Genomic DNA, 11,150 nt, shown 5'->3' on the forward strand with positions numbered 1-11,150 from the left:
CCTCCTTGTTTCCATATTTTTTGTCTTCTTAATTGTTCTTTTAAGTCCAACAATCTTTCTTCTTATGCTCAACAATCTCTTGGTCCTCTAGATTGAAACCTCTCACCCTTTGATTTTCCTCTTGATTTACCATGATTTCCAAAATTACTTCCTCTCTTAGTCATTCTAGCTCTACTTTGTGCATTTGATGCACTTCCTAATGTAGATCCACCAAAGGTTTTCTTACAAGTTTCCTCACTTAGAATAACACTGATTACATTATCAAATTTTAATGTATTACATCCAAAAACATAATTATTCACAACCATTATGAAGCCATTCCATCTTTCTAGAAAAGAACATAAAATCAAGAGAGCCCTAATTTCTTCATTAAAATTGACATTCACAAAAGATAACTAACTAGTAATTGTACTAAACTCATTTAAATGATCTACAATAGATCCACCTTGTTACATCTTCATATTAAATAAATGCTTCATGAGAAATACCTTATTTGAAGTGAAGGACTTTTCATATAGCTTTGTTAGGGTTTGCATCAACGCTTCCATCATATTCATTTTTGTAATGGTAAGTACCAATGATGGTGCCAAGCATAATCAAATACTTCCACATTCCTTTCTTTCTTAAATCTATTAGTCCTCATTTGTCATAGTTCCCTATTTCTTGGCTTTTCCTTCCAATGGCTTCCATAAATCCTTCTAATAAAGATAGTTCTCCATTTTCATTTTTTGTAACTGAAATTTATTCCCATTAAGCTTATCATCCTTCATCTTACCCTCATCTTCCATCACTCCCACTCAACCGTGAGACCTTATTGAAGAGGATAGCTAAAAAAATGACAAAAATATAGGCTAAAAAAAGATGATGAAAAAATGGCTTTGATACTAGTTGTTAGGATTAAAATCACTCAAAAATAATAGTTGCATGCAAATATAAGCAATATTAGAAAATATAGATCACAAAGAAGAGAATAGAAGAGACAAAGATTTAATGTGATTCACCCAATCCCTAGGCTATGTCCACCAAAATCAAGTCTAATATTATTATTATCTAGTGATTTCAATATGCAATACATTGTAACTCAATACCACTATAAGAAAACACAATATCAACATACATTATAAAATCCCTAATCCTAATCCATTTTATACAAGCTTTTATTGCTTATAAAATTAGGGCTAGAATAAGTTATCAAATAGAAAAATATCAATCGACAGTTTTTACAATAGTAGGGTTATTTTTGGCTTTGGGGGTGCTACCACTAAAAACCTGAATAGAGGAAACTTCCTTAACCTAACCTTGTACTATGAGCCCCAGGACCCTGTAAGGGGTGTTGACCCTATCTTGGAGTTGTTGCCCCCAAACCCCAGTAGAAAGAATCTAGGGGGAAACTACACCAAATATATCTTTGAGTCTAATTAGGATCCACATCATAACATCATTTGTTCTTCACCTCATGAATTACATCATCCACACATGCTCTCTCTAGTTAGATCTCTTAGAATTAAAAAGAGATACAAACAATAGGAGAGTACCCACTAAACACATTCATAGCCACTTTCCTCTAGCAACCAAATATCTCCACAATCTTTGCCCCTACTTCAATAGGAAGTAGGAAAGTGAGAGAATATAACAGAGGAAACCTCCACCACACTAGCATCTGAAGCCCCAAAATGATTGCCTTAAAACTAGATTCCAGTACCAAATAAAGGAATCCTTCACATCAAGGCTTGATCCACCAAAGGAATCCCCAAAGAAACAAAAACAAAGGGGTAACAGAATCCCTAAATGATGAACAAAAATGTCTAGCCAAACGGGGAAATCAATAGTAAAAACCTTAAAAATAAAGAACTATCTAGGGAAAACACCCCTTTCAAAAGAACTACTACCAAGGATAGGGATGAATTTATCCTATAGGCTAGTCCATCAATGTCCAAGCCCCTATAAACCCTAGGATTCACAAGAGCTACATGGTCTATACCAAGAGGCCCCAACGAAAAGAACTACCAATGAAGCCACTACATATAGCCATCCAAACCAAACCCATGTGCATCCTTATCTCTAGCAAAATCCAAATACAAGAGAGTTCACTAGAGGCAAGGACAGTCAACACTCCTAGGCCAAATGATTACATAAATCAAAAACCTAAAGTGGGGAACATGGGTGCCAGCCAAAAACACCTCTACCCATAAACCCCAACCCCTTATAGAAGTCCAACCAGTGGATAACCCAACAAAACCCTAGGAACCTTCATGGGACCTTCCACCTCCAATCACTATCTCGAAGAGCCAAACCCCTCTAGATTGAGGAGAAAAGTTGCTAGAAGAAAACCATCCTTCAATAATAGATTTCTATCAAACAATAGAAAAACCACTCCACCATGCACTAGTGAGGTCTGCCCTCAGAACATGACAACACCCAAAAAAGCTAGAGAGAGCTAGCATGAAGAAGGTCCCACATCCATCGTCCTTATCCACTTCAGTTTTCCCTCCCTCACCATCATAAGAATTTGATGAGCTAGGAACACTAGCCCCCTTATCGTCTACTCTCCCACTCATTGTGCCTTGGATGTTAGAACTCCATATTGTATATGATTTATTAGCATTCTTTCCATGTTATCAACATGTGGTTTGACACAAACCTTTTATTTGACCTTCATAATATTTCTATGTTTATTATGCAAAATTCCATTATACTACTTGATTCGTCATCATAAATGCATATTTTATCGATCTTTGTTGTCTTCCTTGTCACACTATGTGCCTTCGAAGTACTTTTGATGATTATGTCCATTGTGGCTAGTTTATGGCATGTATTCACCCCTTATCGCTAGTTTCCAAATATATTGACTTCTTTGTTTATCACTCTATACAGTCATTTGTAGCTTTCTAAAATATTTCAAGGTTGTAGAAAGATTACTGTATAATTTATATTCTTGTTCTACCTATTGAGTTGATTGTCACTTCTTCTTATCTTATTTTATTCTCTACATTTTATTTACAACCATCATATCCAATTCATTTGATTTGTCTTATTTTGCAGAATGTGATATTTACTTAGATGCCAAGGATGTTTGACTTTTTATTATCAATCAATGTATTTCATTGGACTCCATATTCACATGGTTTATTTGTCTCTCATCTTTTGAGACCCATTAGTGATACAAACAATTCTTTGCTTTGTTTTCTACCACACATGAAGTTCATTTCCCTCCCTTTGTTGCTTCTTAAATACTCTATAAATACCATATGCCTTATTTTATATTATTGCCTTCTCTTTCTCACCTAACATGGATATATTTTTTTGTTTTATGTATCAATTATAGATGATATATGTAGATGATATCTGATATATACATTAGTTATCACTAATTTTACTAGCACCTATATTGGCAATTTATAGATCTTCAGTTTTTAGATGATCATGCATTTCAACTTGTCAAAATACGCTAGCATGAAATAGATTGCATCTACATTTGTTGTTTTGATAGTCATATATAATAATTATGCACATAGGAAACTATCATAATACATTTCTTCATGATAAACAATACTTTTTTTGTTTAGAATAGTCATATAATAATGATGTACATAGCTTAACTATCATTCATTTCTTCTCCACATAATTCTATAAATTTGTATGGTAAATATTTTTACTTAATAAAACCGACTTGTCTATTTCATGCACATTGGTCTATTTTCATCAATGGCTTTCATTCATCAAGGTGACATCAATATAAATATTCCTTTGACACCAATGATAATATATTAACAATCTATCTAATTGGCTTTGACATCAATGACAATACTTCCATCAAATAGAAATGTAGAGGGCATTCTTCCCAATAACTAACTTGTACATAAGTAAAATATCAAAGATTTCTCAAAAGATTTGTAGTTTGATTTTGGGAATAGGAACCAAAATTTATATCACGGGATGACTGCTCCTTAGATAACATATTTTGGACTCTAGGACATTGTGAAGGGTTTTTTTAAATATAGACTAAATCTTGGATCTATTTTATGATGTTAAAGAAATAGGTAAAAAATATCTCCTTGCACTTCAATAGGATGAGATATAATGGCTCCCACCACAAAGATGATTTGTTTTAGCTACGAGGTCTCTAAACTCCATCACAACAAGAACAAACATAAGTCCAAGATACAAAGAAAGATGACATCAAGGAAATATAAGAAAAGAAAAGAGACAAATAACTTGAGTTGAACCCTCCAAATAGGAAGTTCTCCTAGAATGGTTTATGAGGGGAGAAGCAATGCAAAATATGGGCTAGAAGATGCAACTAGAGATAAAAATTGCATCTACTACCAAACAGGTTGTACAAAAGTTTTATTTCTTGTTGTACACCTAATTTCTATAGCTCCACCACAAATAACACTTCACTCAAGTGCCCCAAATGAGGAGGCTCCTAGTGGATCAATTCCCATAAAAAACCTTGGATGAAGAAGTGTCATCATCCCATGTTGAGATAACACCAATAGATGTCTATGTGGTGAGTGAGACAACACCATATGATGAAGATGCCCCCCTTATCTATTTTTGGATGAAGGATTTTGCAACCCAACCAAATCCAAAATAGGGAAACACATTTCAAATAGGTCCCATTGTAGATCCCCTTCTTGAAGACCTAAGCTTTCCCACCATAATAGGTTCCATCTATGGAGGAGTCAATCTTCTAAGATGTATAAGGTAATATGGGGATTAGACCTCAAGTGCCCAAAGATGTAAGCGTGATGCTCACTCTAGAGGAACAATCCACCATCTTTGAAGAATAAGAAGAATCTAAGAGAAAAATAAATAAGAAGTTGAGCATGCTTGAAAGGAATAAGAGGCTTGATAAAAAAATACCAATTTCTTAATGAAAATACGCCACTTAAAATTTTATAGAACAAAAACATCTAGAGGTTGGAAGATTTAACATTGAAGAAAGAAAGAGGAAAATTATTGAGCTAGAGACCCTCCAAAGTTAAGAAGATAACAAAAGACAATAGGAGGATTTCTCACCAAAAGTGAAAAATTTTGTAGAAAAGAGAATGTGAGAAGAAATTTCAGAAAAGAGGAGCTTTAAAAGAAACATGAAGAATGAGAAAATAAAAAAAGAAACAATTTAGTGGACTTGCAAAAGTTAGACCAATAGGGAGAACTATAAACCTACAACCCAATGACTAGATTCCTTAGTACGTACTAACATAGATTCTTGTCAACCCTCCACTTAGAGAAATAGAAATATTTGGAGGAACCATTTCTACCTCCAATGACACCATAGCAAAAAAGTTGAATGCCACATCACAACTCTATTTCAAAACCAATGATTGGAGTTTAAGTTTAAAATAAAATAATGCCCTTAGAGCATCATAAAGTCTCTCTCCAAGATATTATGGTCGAGTTTGTGCCTCACAAGAAAGTGAAGAAAGTAAGAAATATTTTTGTCACCAAGAGGAAGGAAAAAGGAGATTTGGTAGCTAAGTTTTCCATGGAGCATTATTTGGATAAAGATCAATCAAGGGTCACCTCGTAGATTAAAAGAATGCTAGGGTAAATCTAGGAAAATAGACAAAGTGGGGAGAACTTGATAATCTCGATGATAGAACAAGAATAGTGCATGGGAGGATTAAGAAAGAGTATAAAAAATAAGATATTGTAAACCATATTGGCCTAATATGAGAGATTTTTCTAGTCCTTAGTGTCTCCCATATCTTGTGGAGCTCTTGAAATATCCATCTAGACATTCATCCCATGGGAAGAGATGGATTCTTTGTGGATGATGAAGAGAAAGTGGACAATTAAAAACCAATGGATCTCCAAGAAAGTCAAGAATGGTCATGTCTTCCTATTTAATTCTATTAATTACAATTTTGAAGTACTACATAGTAGGGATTTCCTCCAAAGCAAGGATGGTGTATGGGATATCAAAATCTTGGTTGCAAAGGCCAATCATTCATTTTACCTCATTGATATTGTGATGTGGAAAATGGGGAACATTAATGCATAAAATAAGAGTTAAGAATGTATATTGATTAAATCCAATTCTCCACATACACTAGGGAATGAAAAAGAAGGGCTTCTAATTATAACCCTAACAAGCCCAAATAAGATTAGCAAAACCCAAATGAACCAAGGGGTGTTCATGATAGATCTAAGACTCTAAGGTATGCTTAAAAGGTCTTTTTCTTTCCCTTTTTCTTGGGGTTGTTGCGATTGAAGTTGTTTGTTATGATTGTTCTTTCAATGTTTGTTAAATATTTATATGAAAAATAGTAATCAATAAGATGCAAATAAATGTGGAATTATACATGAAAATTAAGAGCATGAAAGGATTAGATCTTAAATATATAAAGTTATATGAAGTGGAAAAGAGTGAAATGTAATCACCTTAACGGATAATGAGTAGTGTTACTTAAGATCTAAAATATTGGTATAAGTCTATGAGATAAACTAAAATTAGGTTGGCTATGAGAACTTAGGACCTTAATCTATGAGCCCTAGAAATATGGAGGTTAGAGTCAAGGATAAACTAGAGAGCTAGGTCAAGATATTGAGGGAAAAGGTTTAAGTTGACCTGAACCTAGGAAGTCCACCTAGATCTAGAAAGTCAACCTAGAGAAACAAAGTCAACCTCTACTTTCTCTATGCTATAGGATATAAAGTATAATAAATGTGTCTATGCTCTAGGATATCACTAAAAGGAGGGCTAAATTTTTTTACAAAAGTAATTATACATGTTTTAAAATTTTACATCTATCCCTGACTTTATCATGAGTATGACCAAATCAAACTCATGTTAAAGTGGATTAAATACTTTTGATGATCTTGTCAAAAATAAGGAAATAGATAAATAATTAAACCCCCAAAAGACTTGAGTTCTAATCTAGTCCAAAATCATGTGAAGAGAGAGTTCGATGATGAAAATAGAAACAAAAAAAGGCACGATTGCCTTGTCTAGTAAAATTTGTCTCTTATTATGAACCATACAAAAGATAAAATTTCATGGTCTAGCATGTTTGTTTGCATAGTAGTCAATCGTATAAAAACCTTGTACCTTCTAGTGGATTTGCATGTGTTTGTATGTGTACACCTCATGAATGGACCATGATCTATTGTATCTATGAGAATTGATTTTTCTATAAACTTTATGGATCAACTGATATATCACCATGGGGATTGGATATGTATGTGTATGCCAGGATAAGTCAAATGGTCCAACAAATTGTATTATGCTAGTCAACCAATCCTAAATGTGTGAAAAGTAAGAGTAGTTGGACATAGAAAATTGTGTTATGCTATTTAACTCCATCCTTCATGTTTAACATGAACAAAAATATATGCAATAATTAAGATGGGAAAATAATTAACGAAGTAATGAAAAAAGATAAAGAAATATCAACATCAAGACAATATCCACAAGAAACACCTAGTCCAAGCCAAAGATTTCATAGCTCCTATGAGGCCATGGAAGGGATGAATGCAAAGAGATACCATGCAATATGTACAAAAGAAAATCCTTGTGAAGGATGACACACTATTTAGGTTCCAAGGTAAGGAATTTATATATTGTGAGAACCCAATTAAAAATAATGGACACAGTTACAATAATGTACATGTATACTTAATATAAACCAATATATTGATGTAAGATGGAATGACACAAGACAAAAAAAAATAGAAATTAACTAGGAGAGTAGTGGATACTTATGATAGTGAGGGAGATGGATATGATGCCATTGCCTTACAAGTGTAGGAGCATAGGAGAAAATGACTTGTTATGCCAATTGTTGTTAGTATTAAACCACAGACATAAATAAAAATTACATGCAAATATAATCAATAACAAAAAATAATAGATCACACATAAAAGAACACAAGACACCAAGATTTAGTGTGGTTCACCCAATCCCTAGGCTAATTACACCAAACAACAAGTTTGATATTATTATGATCCAGTGATTATAACCTAATTACAATCTGTAACCCCTTACAACTCAATACCTCTACAAGAACCAATTTTGCATCACAACTATGAAACAATCCCTAACCCTAAGCTCTTTTATACAAGTATTTTTACCATTTTAGGGTTATAATTAATAATTACATGTCAGCCCAAAATCTTGATAAAATAGGGCCCAAAAAAAAAATTTGGGGTGATTTCCCGAGCCCCAAAGAATTTATGAAGTATGTACAGTACTGTCCTAATCAATCACCACGATCTAACAATCTCCCACTTGGGAACTGATTAGGCTCCACATTAAACAACAATCTCCCACTTGGAGACTAATCTTGTAGTGATGCTACTACTCCATGAGGCTCCCATTGGATCAAACCACCCTAGACTCTGCTATTCTTTTATTCTTGTTCAGTCTAGAAGACCAACTGAAGTTGAAGAGGAGTTCAGCTTCTCCCTTGTTACTACCTCTGACAACATATCTACTAGATTGTCTTTAGTATGTGTCTTCTCTAGCTTTAACTATCCATCCTCCAAAACTGACCAAATGAAATGGTACCGCAACTATATGTGTTTGGTCTTCGAATGCAGAGCTGAATTCTTTACAAGATGAATGACACTTTGACTATTTATAAACAAATAATTATCCTTCTGAGGGTGTCCCAATTCTTCCAAGAATAACTAAAGCCATATCATCTCCTTAGCTACCTTTGTAGCAACTACATACTCTACCTTGGTAGTGCATAAAGCATTAACCTTTGTTAACCTAGAAACGCAGCTCACGGCTGCCCCACCAATAGTAAAGACATAACCTGTAGTATGTTGCCTAGTATCAATATCCCCTACCAAATCTGAGTCAACATAGCCCTTTAAATCTGTACTAAAGCCCCCAAAGTGTATACACTTATTAGATGTTCCTCTCAAATATCTAAGAATCCACTTGACGGCATTCCAATGCTTAATTCTCGGATGACTCATATACCTGCTAACGAATCCCACTGCATGTGCAATATTTGGCCTAGTGCATACCATAGCATAGATCAAGCTTCCTACAGTTGAAGCATAGGGTACCTTGGACATCTTATCCTCCTCTTCCTATGTCTTAGGACACATCACCTCAATCAATTTCAAATGACCAGGTAAAGGTGTGCTAACAGCCTTAGCATTCCCCATACAGAAACATTTCAACGCATTCTCCACATAATCAACTTGAGATAGAGTCAATGTTTTGTTCTTCCTATCTCTACAAATATTCATACCAAGGATTTTCTTTGTTGCCCCCAAATCCTTCATATCAAATGTGTGTGCTAACTGGCATTTTAGCCCCTTAATGTGATCCATGTTAGACCTTGCTACAAGCATATCATCAACATATCAACATAAAATGATGTAGCTGTCATCATCCAACCTCTTAAAATAAACACAATGATCTAAATGACACCTATTGTATATATGCTCATGCATAAAACTATCAAATTTTAGATACCATTGTTGAGGTGCTTGCTTCAAGCCATATAAGCTTTTCTTCAATTTGCACACTAAGTTCTCCTTACCTTTGACCTCAAAACCCTGTGGCTGAGCCATATATATCTCTTCATCCAAATCACCATGAAGGAAGGTTGTTTTAACATCAAGTTTCTCTAAATGAAAATCTTGAATAGCCACAAGACTTAAAACTATACATATAGAAGTCATCTTAACAACATGAGAAAATATCTAATCAAAATCAGTGCCCTTTTTCTGTGCAAATCCTTTCACAACTAACTTGGCTTTAAATCATTTCTTACCTCCTTCCTCTTTTTTCAACCTATAAACCCACTTATTTTGTAAATCTCTTTTAACTATAGGCAACTTGTATTTATCCCATGTCTTATTCTTCATCAAAGAGTCCATTTCATCTTTCATTGTAGACTCCCACTGAATCTTAGTATCCACTTGCATAGCTTCATCATAACATTCAAGTTCACTAGCATCAGTAAGTAAAATTGAATACAAAGAAGGAGAGAATCTTTCTAGAGGTCTAATTTTCCTTTTTGACCATCTAACATTCACTGGTGTGTGTGGTATTTGTTGTTGTGGTTGCTACACATCATGAGAAATGGCTAGAACATTAGCTTGTGGAGTATCATCTAGCACTACATAATCATATTCTTTCTTCTCATGCTGCTGCACCAGATCTTTGTACAAGACTTTCTCATTGAATATGACATCCTTGATTCTTAAAATTTTATGATTTTCAAAATCCCAAAGCCTATAACCAAATCCATTAATGCCATATCCAACAAATACACATTTCTTTGACTTAGCTTCTAGCTTGGTTCAATTTTTAAAATCTACATGAATAAATGCTTCATAGGTGAAGGTTTTGAAAAAAGAATAACTCACCTTCTTACTAGTCCATGCTTCCTCTATAATACCATAGTCTAAAGGAGTAGAGGGACCTCTATTAATCAAATATATAGTAGTATTGATAGCCTTCACCCACATGTGTAAGGGCAACCCAGCATGCAAGCTCATGTTCCTTGCGTGTTCTATTATAGTCCTATTCATGCGTTCAACCACTCCATTTTCCTGTGGAGTCCTTGGAATAGTTTTCTGTCTATGAATACCATTAGTGGAGTAATAATCTTCAAATTCATGACTGCAATACTCATCACCATTATTAGATCTAATACATTTTAGTTTCTTACCAATCTCATTTTCAACCAAGCATTTCCCTTTCTTAAAATTTTGAAATACATTAGATTTCTAAAGAAATAAACCAATACTTTTCTAGTTGTGTCATCAATAAATGCAACATAATAATGAGAGCCACCAAGGGAAGATACCTGACCTAATCCCCATATATCTGTATGCACAAGCTCTAATTTCTCCTTCTTTTTTCCTTCCTAGTCTTTACAAAACTCACTCTCTTTTGTTTTCCATACATGCAACTTTCACAGAAATCTATATTAACACATTTTAGACCAGGTAAAATTTTCTTTGAATGAAGTACTTTCATACATTTCTCACTCATGTGCCCAAGTTTGTTGTGCCACAATGCTGTATCAAAATCTATAGCAGCTATTTGTTCTCCCTGCTCAACTGGAGCAATTATTCCTAAACATTCATTTTTCTCTAAAAAAATTAAAGTAGAAGGAACAATATGACCTATACAAAGGTATAAGGTGCCTACTTTCACATATTTTGCTAA

This window comes from Cupressus sempervirens, chromosome 7 (genome assembly GCF_028749045.1).
Source record: "Cupressus sempervirens isolate cs-2001-9-10 chromosome 7, ASM2874904v1, whole genome shotgun sequence".
Classification (NCBI taxonomy): domain Eukaryota; kingdom Viridiplantae; phylum Streptophyta; class Pinopsida; order Cupressales; family Cupressaceae; genus Cupressus; species Cupressus sempervirens.